The sequence below is a fragment of the Corvus kubaryi genome, unplaced genomic scaffold (assembly GCF_017639235.1).
Source record: "Corvus kubaryi isolate FWS band 111438036 unplaced genomic scaffold, C.kubaryi_AGA036_p1.0 split3-73, whole genome shotgun sequence".
NCBI classification, from domain to species: domain Eukaryota; kingdom Metazoa; phylum Chordata; class Aves; order Passeriformes; family Corvidae; genus Corvus; species Corvus kubaryi.
Window position 1 is genome coordinate 12,118,860 of NW_024582091.1, and position 18,243 is coordinate 12,137,102.

General features: G+C 36.7%; 1 long non-coding RNA gene across 5 annotated transcripts in view; it reads left to right on the forward strand.

Moving 5' to 3' along the window:
* LOC121659229 overlaps positions 1–18,243 on the forward strand; it is an 86,306-nt gene that overhangs the window by 11,749 nt on the left and 56,314 nt on the right. For 3 of the 5 annotated variants that reach the window (XR_006014220.1, XR_006014215.1, XR_006014219.1), the window contains 3 exons: positions 2,851–3,001; positions 5,758–5,916; positions 9,725–14,649. This is a non-coding gene — a long non-coding RNA (uncharacterized LOC121659229). The remainder of the gene's footprint in view (positions 1–2,850; positions 3,002–5,757; positions 5,917–9,724; positions 14,650–18,243) is intronic. The other 2 variants (XR_006014218.1, XR_006014217.1) reach the window with 2 other exon arrangements.

Here is an 18,243-nt window from a genome sequence, read left to right on the forward strand (position 1 = left end):
ACTGTGATAGCATTGGGCTAAAGCACATTTTTATTGGGCTTTCATTAAAATATTAGTAATGCAGCAAATGCTGTGAAAATGAAGGTAGTTTTCAGCCTGACCAAATTCCAGAATTGGAATAATAATTTGGGTGAGAATAAGGCTGTAAATACGAATTAAAAGAAATGGCCAATAACAGACTCAAGAGTTCCAAAGAACCTCAGCGATTAAGGTTCTGAGTTGATGGCTGTGCTACTGAGTGTTTAAATCAGCCTCTATATCAAAGCTAAGTTTTCAGGAAGGTTTTGGTCCAAACCTGGAGAATTGTACTTCAGCAAGGTAACCAAATCTGTTGATGGTGCAGCATAATTTCTCAAAGTCTCTAAGACTTACACTAATAGTGAAAAGGTGCAGAACTGTGTCCTGCTGCTCAATGAGGATAACAACAATGCAGATAAAGTATATTAATGGGAAAAAAAATAATGCTGTTGATGAACAGATAATTATTAGCTCTAAATTAATAGCCATTTGGCAAGGAGAGTTTGAAAGTATAATTTTCAATCTTTAACCATGATCAAAAAGAGAAATATAATATTAATGGTTTATTAGAAAGGGATAAAAAGGAAAGGAAAATGTTTAAAAAATTAAATCATATCTCATATTCTTGTCCTGCAATAACAATATTGCCTAGTAAGATTAGATAGAAATTCAAATGAGATGGTGGTGAAGGTTATCAGGAGAATGGATGGGTTTCTCTATAAGGAAATATTACCAAGCCTTGAAGTCTTTGGCCTGAAAGACAAATGTCATAAGGGTTGAGAGAATTTGATGAAATTACTCAGTTTTTCTTGTAAGGTGGAAGAAAGAAGAGGAAAATACCCAATTTCATTTTCAGGCATCTATTGACTTCCTTCTTCCTGAGCTTTTACATTTTTGGTCTTGGCAGCTTGCTGAGACAAACAATTTTCCAATTTAATTATGATATTATAAAAATTTCCTTCCTTTAAGAATAAGAAGGAATTCAAGACAATTTTGAATAGTAAAACCATCAGGGAATGGGATACACAAGCTCTTCCAGTTGCAGCAAAAGCAGATTCCACAAAATCAGTCAAATGCAACGAAGGCAAGCTAGGAACTGGGTCACTTCAGCTTTCCTGGTTTTTATGTTATTTTCTTATTCATTTATTTGCCATTAACACAGATAAGATAGTAGATTAACTGAGTCTTTGATCTCATCCATGACTACCTCTAGGCGCTGAACTGTAGTCCCTAACTCAGACTAACTTTCCATTAAAGTCAAGCTTACTGCTCAGGCTGAAAGCAAATTTGCCTATTTTCTGTGACACGTCTCTCCTCCAAAACAAGGACCCCAATGTTCTGCTGTACTGCAGCTGCAGAGACCATGGTGGAATTCTAGCCTGAACACAAAATTGAAGCAGGTGATGCATGAATGCAGTTCTTCATGTTATTTCATTAACATAACCCTAGATTACTTCTGCAATCAAAAAATATCTCCAGGTTTCTCTGGGGCCTTTAGAATCGTTGCTGTTATGCTGTTGCTAACACAGTTGTGAAGTCCTAGAACCCCTTATCCTTTAGAACAGGAAAAAGTATCATGTGCATATGATGAGTTACCAGTCAATATATCTCTGATCACTTCTTGACCCCATCACCTCTACTTTCTTCTGAAACTTTTTTTAGATTGTACACTCTTAAAAAGATCCATGTACTTAGATGCTGTTTAGTGTGACAAGGGAGATAAGGGTATGGAAAAACATGGTAGTAACTGAGTAATTCAGCATAATTATGAGGAAAATACCTCAGCCTCAGACTACTGCTTTAGGATGATCACTGATAAACAAATGATCCTCATGTTGACAGTTGATGAATTTTCTTTGGTATTTTCTAATATCTAAATGGGACTGAAATGATTTCTTTTTCCTATTAGGCTGCAAAACAGCAAGCTGACCACAGGCTTCCAGTCAATGGAGATAAAGACTGCAGTACATCTGCTCAAAGAGATTATCGGTCACTTGCTTGCATACCAATACACAACCTTCTGTTACTCCTGGAGCTGCCTTAAGCTTCTGTCATGGGGAGCCATAATGAGCTTGACACATTGCTTTTCTCTTGATGCTGGGAAAGGATCTTTCTAGATTTAGCTGATAGAGGAACTGATGGTTTTACTGTTCACAAAACTGTCCTCAGCAGGGTAGCAAATTAAGTTGAACATTGTAGTTATCAGCTTTAAAAAACTGAAGCTATCAAATATGTCTCTTTACATGAAGAAAGCCTGCAGAGATGGGGTCTTTTGCCATATATTTTCTCTAAACAGAAGCAGAAATCTGGTAGCTCAGATTTCTGTTTCTTTTAATGGTAATGGGAGAGAGATGTTTAGCAGTAAAAGAGAAGGCAAGAAGGGAGATGTCTAAAGAACTACATGTGCTTCTATCTTTAGACTAGCTTAGTTTTTCCCTCTTTGAATGTAAGATAATAGTTACTCTTTCTTGCTTAGCCTAGCAATGTTCACTTTTTTTCTTTCACTGTTTGTAGCTATTCCTTGTCATCCAGAGTGTCTGCATTTGTTCATCAGGGTTTTACTTTCTACATTTACCATGTGAGAGTGGAGTATGAAACGACTGTATTTCCTGAGCACAGGACTGAGCTGGTAGGCAGGAGTTTCTGGAAAGGTCTTGCAAAAAACCCTAATGTGTGTACCTGGGTTGTGTGCCACTGAAGGTGTGATTAAATGGAGAGAAATTAAAAACCTACCCAGGAAGATAAAAATATATGGAAATCTTTGGAAATTTATCTTTATTGTGGAAACAGGATATATTTTTTACCTAACAGTTTCTTACTCTTCTTTTTCAGGAGGGGGTGTGTGTTGCTATTGTTTTCTGAAAGGGACAGGTGACAGTCAGCACGACTCTGTGGACCTGACCTGAAACTTCCTGATTTATATGTGTGTTGATAACTGTCACTAACAAAGTTAGTGGCTGCCGTGATTCATAGTCCAGCAAAAGTAAATATAAATATTTAATTTCAACATTTTTTAAACAAAATATAGGAAAACTGGAAATAATGTGGAGATTGCCTGTAATTAGGCCTAGCAAGACTTGGAGAATTTTTAAGTAATTTAAGCACTACTATTATCTATATTATTGGTGGTTTTGCTTCAGTTGCTTTCAGTAATCTGCTGTGTTTGAGCTCAGAGTAATGCTGTGAAAGTGTCTTCTGACAAAGACGCTTTGGGAAGCAGGTTGTCTGTCAACTGTACAAGTATTGACCTCTCATCTTACAAGATGTTTTACACTTTTGATGGAATATGTCTTACAGTATCATGCTTATCATTCCTTACATAATAGATTCTGTGTATGTGCAGAAGCTGGTTTTCCCAGTATTGATGCTGCTGGCTCCCTCCATGGAATCTCACAAAATCAACTTGAATGTTGTTACCACCAATAAACTCCCTTAGGGTTTATGCATGATAACATTACCAGTGTGACACTGCCATTACTCATTTCATGCTTTGTTCCTTGTATCCCTCGTTACCTTGTCTTCCACTGTTAAATGAAGTATTATTATTATTATTGTTATTATTTTCCATTACTTCTGAAGTGCTCTGAGCCAAGTGGGCTTTATCTGCATCTCGTAGCTGCGTTTTGGAATGTAGCTGATGCAAAATAAGAGTATAGAAATGTTTTCTCTAATTCTTTAAAACCATGCTATAGTTCTTGGTTTTATTGCTCAGTTGCTCTTTCTCATTTTGATATTTTGGTATTGAAAATCTATCAGGGAAAGATCAATTAGATGAGTTCTTAGTTGGTATCCCTTCCAAACAGAAAAATATTGAATACTTTTTGGCTATTTTATGTGAGGATGGGTGTATTTTTACTGTTTCCAAAAGTAGTTATTGTAAAATTGTTCTCATACTTGAAAATTGCCTCTTCACTTTCATTAAGCAGCTTGAGAAGTTGTCATGTATAATTTAGTAAGGTTGTGACCTTGTTTTTCTCTGAAGATGTGAGTTACCTCTCAATTCCAGGTTTTTTTTTTTTTCCTTCTTGCAGATTTGTATTTCTGGAAGTGTTTGCAGTTTCAGTGTACTATTCTACAAGGCCAAATGTATTATACATGTATTACTCTGCATGCTGAATAGAGCTGGGATTGTTTAGCTTTCAGAAGAGATGACTCAGGGGGGAATCTTAACATTTAAAAATACCTGATGAGAGGGAGTAAAGAGGCAGAACCAGGCTCCTCAGTAAAAGGATATAAGGCAATGGGTACAAACTGGACTATAAAAAATTCTATTTGAACTGACTTTTTAAATATAAGAATGATTGAACACTGGGACAGTGGTCTCTAGAGATGGTTGTGAAGTCTACATTCTTGGAAACATGTGAAACCCAACTGAGCCACCTGTTCTAGCTGACCCTGGTCTTCCTTGGGGCTGGACAATGTGCTCAGCACAGGCCCCTTGCCCACTCAGCCATTCTATGACACTCTCATAGTGAGCAGTGCTTCAGACTACTGCAGGGCCTCTATAAGTCACAGTCAGCTCCAAACAGTATTTTCACAGGGATTCTTTGATGTGGCAAATATATTTGCACACAAAGATTTCAGAGTATAATACACACAGAGCAGGAAGAATTATTCCATGTACTATTTCATGTACAATTAGTAGTCTAGAAAGCTGAATTACACTTCAAAGAAGGAGAAGTTCAGTCTGAATGGGAAGAAAACATTTATAGAATGTGTTCATTTCTGGAACAAAATTGTGATGAGGAAAAAGTTTGTGTATTGTTAGAAGTGCTGTTAATAACCTGTTCAGATTTTTATTTTTTTATCATCATTATTTCTGTGATTCCTAGAAAAGACTTCAAAATTTCAAAAAACATGGTACAAATGCTCAATTACCCTTCCCCAGAAATGAATGCACAGCATTGATCAAAGTAATAGGATTGGAGTTCAAAAATATTTTCACAATATAGGATCAGCTGTGGTTAAGTTACTTCCAGTTTAAGACCTGCATCCTGAGATGCACTGATGAGGCATATGGTTGGCAGGAAGGGAGGAGCTGAGAAGAAAATCTGTTGTACACAAATCCCATTTTCTTTCCCTTTCAGCTCAGAATAAACCCTAAATTCTCAGTCTTTGATATTTTGTATTCATTTTTAAAAATCACATTTTCCAACCAATTATTTGTCCAACTACCATTTTTTTATTCTTTCCCCTGGTCACCATCTGGCCTCTCATCTGGTCCCTTTTCCCCATATTACCATCTGCTTTCTCTGCTTTCTGACCTTCCTATTTCATTCCATCTCCTAATTTCATTCTGCTTCTTTCTGCTGTTTTCTCATCTCCTCTATGTCCCAGCCTGAAGTTGCTTTCCAGCCCACTATGGTATATTATTTTGAAAGCTGAGAGTGGAGTAAAGGATTGTTGTGTTTATTAGCTACCCCTGGTAGAGAACTGCAACGTAAGAAGTGAGAAGCTACTTATGTTATACAATACCACCATCCGCTGGCAGTTCCTCCTTCTTTCCCTCTGCATTTCACTGATGGCTACAGCAATATACAAGTAGCTCCTGTCTTCAAAATTTACCAGAGACTTACAATTTAGAAGGCCAAATAGCTCATATTTTATTAGGAAAAAATAAGCAACTGTAGTGTACCTTTATTCTACCTCCCACCAGACTGTTTTAACATGAGGGTTTATTTAACTCCTTTTCAGACATCTTTTTAATTTCAGCTTCTCAATCTTCATTGCTACCTTCAGGTTCCCACAGTGGCCCCACTTCATGCTGCAATGCAGTGAGGGCCCTCCCTGGAGGATGCAGGCTTCAGAAACCAGGCTCTGTTGTCAGCCGAGCTTGATGCTCTGCTCGATGCTGATGGAAGAGGATGTTATATGGGTTCCTCCCACCTTACCCCTGAGGTAACTGAGCAGTGAACTGGGACTCCTCAGCATTCTGGTCTGAGACAGCAGAGAACAGGCCCCCTCCAGGATCCAGCAGCTTTTTGCATCACACTGATGATCAGCCAGACAAATGGTTTTGGAGGAGCCAGCTAAAGGCTGATTCTGGCACAGAAGAACTTTAAACCAGCAACTTTTCTGTGTAGCCTCACACCTGTGTGAGACACACTGGCTGGCTGCATGTCCTTATTACCAATTCAGGGCTGCCTCTGTGCTATGCACTTCTTAGAGGCAAGACAAGGTAGTGCCTCTGCCCCTAGACAGTTCACACCATAGATATCTGACTGCTTTTTACAGTTCCGGTTCAGGACAGCGCTGCCCTGTGCCATGCAGCCACCTTCTGCCACCCCCTGAGCTTCATTTCTTACAGACTCTGAGCTCAGCCTCACTCCAGACTCTTTCTGTTCCTCTCCTCCCTCCCTCTGGCTATCTTTAATACCTATACTCTGTCCTGTCTTTTTTTCAAGTAATCCCTTGCTAATTAAACTCTGCCCAAAGGGCAAGTAAACAAAAGTAGCAGAACTGACATGAAATTTGCTGGCTCTTACTCCTCTTGCTCTGTTTGTGTGCTTAATCCTCTCTCTAGCTTTTATCTGCCTATCTATTTGGATAAGAAGCTGTTGTGCAATAGGGATGCTGTGTGTGTGTATTGTACAAGCCCCACTTCCATAAACATTCTGGTAACAAATAAACGCTACTATCACACTATATGTAAAGGTCATCAGAGGCTGCTCTTGCCATGTCTCAAAGGTGTTAGTGGCAGCTGTTTTACTGCTGTCTGTATGAGATATTTGGGATTCTGCTTCTGCAAAAAGGTGTTTTTTGTGAAACTGCTCACATTCTCATCAGGCTGGAAGCTTTTTTTGGGCTCAGATGTTTTCCTGGAAGCTAGATTCCATGAAAATGTTCCAGGAGAATTTTATAGACCAGCACTTTTAAATAAACAGATCTCTTTAACCTGTCTTCCCATGTGAGGACTTGGCGTTAGCTCCAACTTACCCCCTCAAACAGCTTGAATAACTTGGAGTGAAAGAAAAAGAACATTGTCTTTGGAGGGATGTCAATGCCCTTTGTTTCTTCCATTTACCACAGATGCCATTCAGTTTGAATGTGCATTTTTGAGAACTTCTGTAACTTGTGTAGCAGTTCCAAAAGTCCATCTGTGTTTTTGTGTAGCTAGTGTTGAAACTGTAGCAGCATACACTCAGCATTGCTCAGAAAAGAGAGACAAGGAAAAAAATAAGCAGCCAGGCAGTGCAAAGCTCCATATTAACATTTTATCAGTGACTTAATTATCTAATTTAAAACAAGCATGGTCATCCTTATTTAATGCACAGAACACATGAAATCCCAGGTTAGCATCTGTCACAGGGAGCCCATGATTTTAGCAGCTGTCTTGTCTTGCCCTAGAGTGTCCACATGGGTAGGTGTGGTCATGATATGTGAAGAATTTCCTGCTTTCCTGGGACCTGAGTTTTCTCTGAAAATTATTTGTGGGCTCTACATGAGGCCCATTTGCTCAAATACCTTTGAGGCATTCATCTGTCAAATGGTCTTGCTTTGTAGGAATTCTGTTGATAGGGTGTTGGCTTTGCCCTAGGAAAGTGATAAGCATATGATTGTCTAGACTTACATAAACAAGGTGGAAGCAAAATTCTGTCCTACCTTGACTGTCAAATTCATATTTTCCCTTTTTTCTTTCCATATATTTTTCCCATTTTCTCATTTTCATACATGAAAAACATGTCTGTATATCTTAGTGTTGAAGTTGGCTCTCTGTTCTCAGCTGGAAAGAATTCAGTATTTTGGGAAATCCAACACCTTCTTAGGAACAATCCAAGAGAATACTTCACTAAGCTAAAATTCCTGAACTGGCTTTGTTGCGTCTTAGTAGTAATGCAAACTAGACAGTTGATTTTAATACAGAAGAGCACTTATTAAGCAACTTTTTTTGGTGTGTACTAGGAGCTTTCATGAATGTGCTTGTGGGATGTCTCTGGATGATCTGAATTGCAGGTCAGGGTTTCAGGTCAGATATATAGGTCAGGGTGCAATACAAATTGTTGATAATCAGCCTTTCTTACTGACAAGGGGGGCTGTTTCTCCCACTGGTTTTTCCAGAACTGTAGTTTCAGGATTTTTGCTGTCTGTATTTGGACTCAGACATTTGTCACATCTATTTCTGCAACACAAATATGGGACATTTTTTATGCCAGAGAAAGGATTTAAGGGTGAGATACTTGCTTTCACAAAAAGTCTAACACTGTTTGTATATGAAAACATCAATGGCTACTTTTGAGAAAATTACTTATTTTTTTTTAAACTCTGTGCTATAAAGTATAACTTATCTGTTAGTAAAATTTCCAAACAAGTTGGGACTCATGAAGGTCAGAAAAGAGAAGTGAATTTACATAGATTAAAAAAATGAGTTCTTGGTGTTACGGAAATGATCAGAAAAAAATCACACTGATTAGCAAAAATCCCTCATGATGACCAGTTTTTCATCCAGAAGCATAATATAAAAGCAAGTGTAAAAACACCAAAAAACCTACAAAATAAAAAGAGGTTGGAATGCAGCTATTTTGATGAAATAAAATGGATCATAAGGAAGAAGTAGAGAAAGAAGAAGTAGGAGGTCCAGTAGTAGCAAACACTTAATATCAACAATGAGAAAAATAGAAATAATAGAAAGCAAAGGAATATAATGCTGTATATAAGCACTCAGGAAAAAGACACATTTTTTTCCCTAAAATATCCTAGAACTTTGCAAAACCAGGCAAGAGGATGGGAGAGATGGACTGAGTTCCAATCTTTAATGCTTTACATGCTTTACAAATCCATTCATGGGACCACTGTCAATATTCCTACGTCAGCTATGAAAGAGAGCTAGTATACTCCATGTTCTTCTATAATGTTATTCTTTAAATCCAGAAACTGGCTTCTGTTCTGCTACAGTAGGACAGTCTGATCAAAACTTTATCATATGTAATAGCCTCTTATTAGTATTCAATTTTCCAATGTAGTAACAAAGTCTTATCACATATGTGACAAGATTCCTGATAATGAAGGTAAAATAGATTAAGTAACATGGTAAAATATTTCAAATGCTTTAGAATTCTCCCAGCAAGACTTTTGACATTGGTTCCTTATGTACCTTGGAAACACTGCTCAGCCAGCAAATTTCACAGCAAAACAAATAAATAAGCAAAACCGGTGAATAAAAACATTTCACTACTGAATTTGTAGAAGCTGTATTGAAGCCACGTGCACTGCATGCCTCATGGGAACAGACTGGATGAAAATGGAATTCACTGTGAGGAAGAATGCTGATTGCATATACCTAGACCTAGGTATAAGTGATTTACCTGGCAAAAATAAGACGTTTATGCAAGATAAAGTATTGTCTATCACCGCCAGGATGATTGAGAAGCATAAAGCAAAGATACAGAGCTCCTTATTTAATATTATAGAGCCTACCAAAAGGTACAGACGTGTTTCTGTAATGCATCATCATTACTTCAAAATTGGGTCTTTATTCACAATGGAGGAGAAATGTTTTCAAATTATATTTTGCTTTTCTGCAGGAAAGCAGTTAATGGCACATAAATTTAAATTGCTATGAATTATGTTACATGCTTAATTTTATTGCATTCATTAAATTATATTACTTTCCACAAAGAACAGTGTGCTGTAGAATAGTTGTCAGTTTAAGTGTTTTGTAAAACTAACTGAAAAGTCCCACATGGGACTTCATAATTTTCTTCTATAGAGCTCAGATATAAGTGCAGACTGTTCTTCTGAAAACTTGCAGAGACTGAAGACAGAGCTTCTGCTGAATGGGAAGAAAGCTTCTTCCAGAAAATTGCACAGATCCAGCAAGAGCAGATAAGTATCTTATATTTGCTTTAGTGAGTCTTCTTGTAACCGTCTTAGTAGACTGGATTTGTGCTTTTTTAGTGAAAGTGCATTGCCTTTCAGCTCTTAAATTAGCTTTATTCTAATTCCCATTAACACACAACAGATGGAGAGCTATAATCTGAAGGGTCCTGTAACTAAGTCTGCCAAGTGTATTTGTGTACAAAAGACTTGATTCCATCATGGTTTTGGCTTGATTTCTACGAAATGGTATATAATTGACTTAAAGTATGTGATCTGTTTCACAAAATCTGCTGAATCAACTTTTGAGCAGAGTGTAGCTTAGATGCATGTGTTTGTCTGACTGAAGCCCTGGGTATATTCCTTTCTCATGTTCATAGTTTTCCACTTCAACATAATACATGTATTAGATTGTTTAGATTGTCAGCTACGATTTACAGAAGTAGAAATCTTAGAATGATAAATAAGTGGCAAAGACATGGTTTAAACAGGATACTAAGAAAAACTAGCTAATTGTTTTGAATTCTGGATTTGTATTTGTTCCGGTTTGTGACTGGATTGTAAAAGTAGGTTGTAGTTTCAGAGACATCTTAAAATTTTTTACACAAGGATTCAAATGCCTCTGACCTTTACAAAGGTTGGTGCAAATTTAGGATTGGAATGTATCATGACACTCTCTCAGAACCTCTGTTGTAATATATAGTTCACTTATTTATGTCATATTATACAGAATACAAAAACAGTGAAAAGAGCACCAAGTAAAAGGTTCACTAAAAATCTTTCTGCTGAAGCGCTTGGTGAGGGTGAGGAAACTGACACAGTCCTACATGTTCACAATACATAAAACAATATAAGGGAAATAATAAGAATACACATATTTGTTAAATTGCAGAGATAAACTTCCCATCAAAGAGCCATAATTTCTTTCAGTGCTATAGGAAAGCAATTAGAATAGTTTCTACAGTTGTTGCTTTTGCTACATTTACAGACATTTCTTTACAGAGAAAAACATTTAATAACAGGAAATTCTGATGATTGTAAATATATTTCCACTTCATATTATAAAAGGAATTTGTGAAATTAAATGACAGCTACTGAAGCATTAGGGAATATAAAAATACTGTACAGCACTCGTTCAGTTTGACACGTGATAGAGCAGAAAACCACCTTTTCTCCCGTTTTTGTGAGGCTTATTTCATGTCCACAAATGCAGAATGGATACTTCGATACTGATGGTCAATTCTGAAAATTCCTGGTTTTTGAGTGCATTACAAAAATGCATTCCTTCTGTTGATAGAACAGAAAATATCAGTTCTTTTGATATAATGCAAATGGGCCTATTCTACTTTAATTGTGCAGTCAGTGCTCCTGTTGAATTTATTTATAGTCTCAAGGGAATCAGTGTGTAGTTTTTTACACCTGAGTTTGAAGTTTAAGATTTATTGTTTATGTTTTTAAGGCTTAACTAATTTGTAGTTAAATTTGAGAGGGCATTGGTTATAAAATTGCTGAGTCCAGAATTTCGATCTAATGAAAAACCACAGCTTATGAGAAAATCAACAGGCTTTCATCCCCAAAGAATCTATTTATGGGAAAAGCAGAAGGTTTCCATCCCCACAGAAATTACTTCATTATTCTGGAGACTGCATATTGCATAAGGAGGATGAGTAGGGAGTAACTGCCAGAGCTGTACAAAGGCACAGACTCAAGCAGAGAGGGAAAGGAAAGTACAAATATCCTTATGTCACATAAAAAAAGTCAATTGGATCTTTAATTGTCACTGGTAAAGCTATTAGTCAAACTGGACAAACTGAAAGAGCTGACTTAAAGGACAGCCCACAGCATCTTGTCCTACTGATTAGAAGGAACGATGCTATTTAACTGGGATTAGCTAGCTGATATTTCTGGATATGTAAACACCTGGATTGCATCTTCAAAATGGTAAACAGGCCTTCTTAAAGAAGAGACCTGTTAACAGGATAGTATCAAGCATGAATACAACAAGCAGACTTCCCAGAACTGACCTAGTTCAGCTTTATGTTGTTTACCAGGGACTACATCTCGTGCAGTATCCTACGAAGTGTGCAGGGACATCTGATGACCAAATCAGAGACTGCAATTAAACACACTTAGGCCACCTGAGCACACAAAAAATAAGTGTACAGGAGAGCCTGGGGTGGGTGCAGGCAATGCAGGTGTTCAGAAAATTACCTCACGTACATGCAAATATTACTTTATATAAAACAAAGAAAGTTGTTATCTGAATAGGAATGCTGAATGAGGCTGTAATTGAAATAATCCTGACCAATGCAACATTAAAGCTAATTGAAACAACCTAAAACCAACCAGCTCCCATCCCCTGTATTTTTGCAACTGAACGGTGTGTAGTTTTAAAGTGACAGGATGTATCTATATGTAAAAAATCAGAGTACTGCTTATACAGGAAAATCATCTCAGCAATCTACTTAAGGCATAAGGATTTGTGGGAAGTGTAATTAGACTAGTACTCTGGGAATTTAGAAAGCTGGATTGAATTCTGTGTTCATCTACAGACAACTGTGTGACCTTCAGCAGAGTCCTTGGGTCAGATCGCCAAGGCTACAGTGAGGGGGAGTTAGAGGCTTAAAAGCCTTTGATGATCTGGAGCTTTGTTGATCAGTCGAACTCGTTTCCATAAAACTTTCCTCTCTCAAGGCAGTACTGAGAGGATGAATGTCTTACAACTGTGCTTTTATGGTAGTAAGAGAAAGTACCACGCTGTTCTTGATCGTAGTTGCTGACCACACCTCTATCTTCAAAAAGTGCATGCAGGTGCTGAATTGAATCATGATGGTGTAGACTTTTGCTCTTGCAAGGGAGGTTTTTTTCCTAAGTATCAGACAACTTCAAGTCTGGGTTAATAATCTGAATAAAAGCACTAGCAAAGGAACTTTTAGCTGGTCGGTTCTGTTTTTATCATGAGATGACTCTACAGTTAATGTGAATTGTTATAAAAAATTTCATGGTACTCTGATGTTATTAAGACTGCTTAACTTAAATATTTTTCTAGGATATAAAAAACTCCTACTTGCCACAAAAATAATAATAAAAAAGGAATCCATGACAGATATTTTCTGTCTTGGAAATGTCAGTGGGCTCTGGGGACATCTTCTCTTAGTGAATAGGCCTCTCTGCTTTGCTTTTTAGTCATTGATGTAATGTTTTTCCGTACAATTTCTTTTTCTCTTAACAAAATCTATTTGAAAATTTCTCTCCTGAGGAACGAAAGTAAATTCTTGCCTTTCAACAGTCTCTCTGTATCTTTCTCTTATTAAGTGGATTTTCAGGAATCATCTTTATCATCTTTTCAGCAATTCCTGAAGCATAAGTGGTAACTTTTTTGTAGAAGAGATAAGGACTGTTTTAAGTTTGTTTACATAAGACAGAATAAGAATCTTATGTTCAGATTCAAAGAGATTGCTTGAATTTACCTGCAGCGATGCAATTTGTGCTTTTAAAAAAAAAAAATTATCCCTCTTAAATTATTAGAACCTTGCAAACACAGATCTGCAGATAGAGGCAGCAGAAACAGTATGGAAGAGTATTTATGCCTTGACTCATAACTATCAGTTTTTCTACATTGTTGATTTTTAAAAGATGAGAAAGAATTAAAAAAAAGAAAAAGGAAATTATTCAAGAACTTAATAATAATTCTTTTCTGCAATGAAAGGTTGAACTGATGGCAGCAATGCTGTGCTCCTTTCCTGATTAAAAATTTAAAATGTTTAGTTCTACACAGTTCAGTCTCTTTTGCATCAAAGGAGTCATACCATCTTAGGTTATGACAGAATTTGTCCCAAAGTATTTTTATAAAAATACATATAGGTATATTGGCCACTGTAAAGCATTTTTACTCACATCTGTTCTGTGTATGATTCTATAAATAACCTTTAGGGGAACACCTAAAGGAATTGGGTTGAGCAGTAAGACGATAAATATAATTCATGGATGATGTATGCAGTGTAATTGTATTAGAAAAAATAAGTGGAACTTCTCCTAACTCTCACTGGGGTCTGAATACAGAGCCGCAAAGATTCAAAGATCTGCCCATCCCTGTTTGTACCTCAGTGAAAACTAAGAAACTGTTAGAGAATACCTCAAATAGAAAAGAAATTATCCTTAACTTGTGTAAATTTTTAATGTAACTTAATGGGATAGATTTCATTGGAATATTGTTTGATTATATCACCTTTCCTATACAACATTTCTTGTATAATTTTAGCAAGGAATTTTCCTGGTTTGGGTTTTTCCCAGCAAAATAATCTGATGTAACAATGAGTTTTTGAGGCTTAATTTATAGATGCCTGTATCTTAACACCCCTAGCTGGAGGGTGATATAATAGGTGCAGAGCATTGTTATTACAGTGGGCATTGACAATGGATCAGGCGAAATATTTTTCTTGATTTGTCTGTCATACCACTGTAGCCAGTGGCAAATGTTTAAGGGAAAAGTAGAAAACCAGAATAAGTAGTAGTAGTAGTAATAATAGTAGTAGTAGTAGCAGTAGTAGTAATTGTCCACAGAACATTCTGAACCTCCTAAATTACAGTTATGGGCTTCCACTTTTTTTTTTTTTTTTTTTAACAAATAACCAAGGCTACTTTCACACTTCAGCCAAGGATCCTGACTGGCAGATCTTACACAGTTCCTCTGCTAGACCTGTGAGCTCCTGAATCACCAGGTGGAGGCCAGACAGATAATTCTGCATCATTTCATGCCTGAGACCTCAAACATGGTGTGGCAGAAGAATTCTGGAGACTGTGTGAAGCTTTGCTGAGGTAAAATATGTTCAGTAGATTTTGTTGATGCTGTTGGTGCTATTCTAAAACAAATCTCCTTGAGTCTGATTGCCCTGGAGATCTTCAAGGTCTTAGCCAAGGCCTGGCTTACTGCTTTTCCTCAAGAGAGCACCAACAGTGCCAGCTCCCTTCCACTAGTTATCTTGTACGTTGGTTTGTGGGTTAATTACCTCTCTTGAAAATATCTGGGAAATAAATGCCTCAGCTCCATCTGTTTTTGTGGGGATTAGAGTTGATTTAATTAAATTTACTTGCATTTCCAGCATTTCACAGGCCACATCCTGAGAGGAATTAAGACTTTGCTGCACTCTTGCTTCACTTGAGTTTCTCACAGAGATGTAGCACTCTGGAGCTACATTTCATCTGAATCATGTCTATCCCTGTAATAAATTACTGGCTTTACAGTCCACGGTAGCAGGGGAGTAACTCTAGAAATACTAAGGCTTTGAAGAAGTGCTTAGAGACTGGTCCAACTGGGTTGCTTGCTTCCTGTTAAAGAAGGATTTAGTCTGAACTGTTGGAATGTTTAAGCAATAATATGGCTTGGAAGTAATTTGTCTGAGTATGTTATGGTAAACCTCTCATCTGTTAGATCTATAAAAAGTCTGCATATTTGTCTTGCAATCAGAGATTCTCAATAACATATACACAGGTTATATAAATACATTAGCTACTACTTTCATGCCATTGAAGGAAAATTCATTTGGCAAATATTTCTATTCTAGCATGGGTAGCTGTGATTTTAATAAATTTTTGAGATTGTTTCAAGCCCTTGAAAAGTTCTTGGCTTCAGGCTGTTTATTTTCTTGCATTTTACCTTTCTAAAACATTCAAGGTAAGTGGAAATATTTGCACATTCTGGAAAAATTGGGAGTTGGGTGAAGTACTTATCCACACTTTGTGGCTTCAGAACTGCATTTTAAAAAATCTTTTTGATAATTTTACAACAAAAGTTCTATGAGTAAAGTTTCTCTATGTAGTTGTATATGGAAAGTGTAGTTTTGTTAATGTTTTAACCAAGAAAGTAAATTCTAATTCACAATGATAAGTATAAGAAACACAATTGGAAGTTCCTTTTAATTTGAAAGATAACATTATGTTGAGGGTTTCATGTGAGATCTCTATGTTTTGAAAGAAGAAATTTGTCAACTCTAGTTCATGTTTGTCTTCTGTCTTTCTTATTTTCTTTTCAGGAACAACACTTTAAAATCCTCAGATATGTAACTGAACACTGAAATAGCACTGTTCAGCATTTCTTATGTTTGGGTATTGTGAAAGACTGAGGTGATGAGGCATTTGTCTATGTTGTAGCAAGGACTACTGCTATGAGGTTCCAGACTGGTTTAGGTGATAATTTGGAAATTATTGACCTTTTTCTGAACTTAAGTTCATGAAATATATGGAAGGGACATAGAGACTGTGATGCATAAATGTGATAAGATTTTAGCAGTATGCAATTGACTCAGAAAAAGAAATAATTTAACCTCATGCCTACTTATTTTGTGCCACATTTGAAGTTGATTGCAGATTTGCAGTTTTGGATAGCATATAAATTGTTTTTAAACACACAGAGACACACCTTAGCCCTTAATAGATAAACTGGGAAAATGAATGATAGGCTGTAGAACTAAAATCTAGTGTCCAATGTTTTTTCAGACATATGAGGTGTGCTTTTGAATGCTGACTCACACCTCTTAAAATTTACTTTAAATTACTAGCTTTTGTAGGCCTGTCAGCTGGCATTTTAAAGTGGTGTCATTTGTAGTGCAAAGTCAGTTAAAGCTTTTCTTATGAAAGAAGTAAAATTTAGATATTTTATAAAAAGATTCCTTTGACTGATATTGGAAAGCCTTTATTTTGCAGGGCCTAGATAGGACCAGCATTCAAAAACCTCCTCTGTGCCTTCTTTTCCTAGGCATGTACAAGTCCATTTCTCTCAGTCATTTTTCACTGCATCTTTTGCTCTGGCCCTTGACCACCCTGCTGGCTCTCACTGAACTTGCTCCAGTGTGTTAATGTTTTCCTTGTGCCCTGGGAGCCCATAACAGGGTTCTGCATGTGGTCACACAAGCACTGCACACAAACAGAAATTCCAGTGCATTCAGTGGCAGACGGAGCTCGCGTTTGCCTGTACAGGGGAGTACATCAGCCTAGAGGTGAAGAGCTCCTGCACGTCACACTTCTCATCCCATGGTGCTGAAATACTTAATCAGCATCCAGCCTAGGTCGGTAATCATATCAATCCCTAGAAGTTTTGGAAAATATTCTTAACTTTAATAATTATTTTCCCCCTTTCTCTTTGCTAGCACAAAAAGAAGCCAAGTCACTGCCTAGTGAAAGGCCTTTTCTAAAGTCAGTATCACAAAGTGATAGTGACAAAGTGCTTTGCTATGGCCTGGACTTAACCACTGCCTAAGGAAGATAAACAAATCTCTAAAAAATAATAAGAAAATTTTCTAAATTCAGAGTAGCTGTCTTGTTTAGTAGTGGTGGTTGTATTTTTAAATAAAAGGTTAACTTTTATGGTTTCCTCTTCATAGAATAAGCCTAAATCTTAATTTCATATTTGCTTAGCCCTATATGCTTTCATCTTCCAGTTAGGACTAGGCCCCATTTCGCTCAGTAATGTCAAATTTATTATTATATGCCCTTTGATTGAGCCTTGCTGTGGCCATTTTTTCCAAGCCATCAGAGAAGCTATTTGCTGAGGAATTAGTTCTGGAATGTAACTAAAGAAAGAAAGAAAGAAAGAAATGAGATTGGCTCTGTCTCAGAAATTTTTCAGTTCTAGAACAATAATGTAGAATTCCTATTTATCATTAGGACTCATTTTATTATTTGATAATAATTAATCTGTGTTAGATGTGAAGGAATATTTGTTGAATGGTTATTTAATGACACAACTATAAAATATATTTTACTTTGCAGCAATCATGGGCATCTTGGAAGACATTCATATTGAAATTCTGTGTGTTAACAGAAGCCACATTTCAGGCATTTGCATAATCATAGAAGGTCTTTGAAAAAGAGTAATAAATTTATTGATCACTTAGTTACAACTTGAAAATTGACAGAATCCCACTGTTATCCTCTCAAGATGGTAAAAGCATAGTTTTATTTCTTTCCAACAGTTATTTTTATCCATAGATATTTAAAAATGTTGAGGAGAGGAGGTTCTTAGTGGTTTCTTATGCTGGCATTATGTCATATTTTTAAGTCCTTACACTCAGAATCACTTACAAATTGTGAACTCTAGATAATAAGGATCAGCCTGGAGGATTTTCTGCCTTTCATGTGTAAACTGCTCTGTGTCAGGGTTCACAGTAGAAGCAGTGATGTTATTATCTGCTAGATACAAATGCATTCTGAACTTAAATGGACCTGCTTGCAAGTAATAGGAGTTCAACATGGTATTTAAGAGAACAATGTTTGAGAGCTTTCTATTGAATATGTTTAACTTTGTCCAGAAGACACAGAGGCACTCTCATCTCATGAAAGACCAGACATCTTCCATTTCATTTAGATCACTGGCTTGCTTTTGAAGTTTTGTTAAATTTATTCATCTGTGAAGAT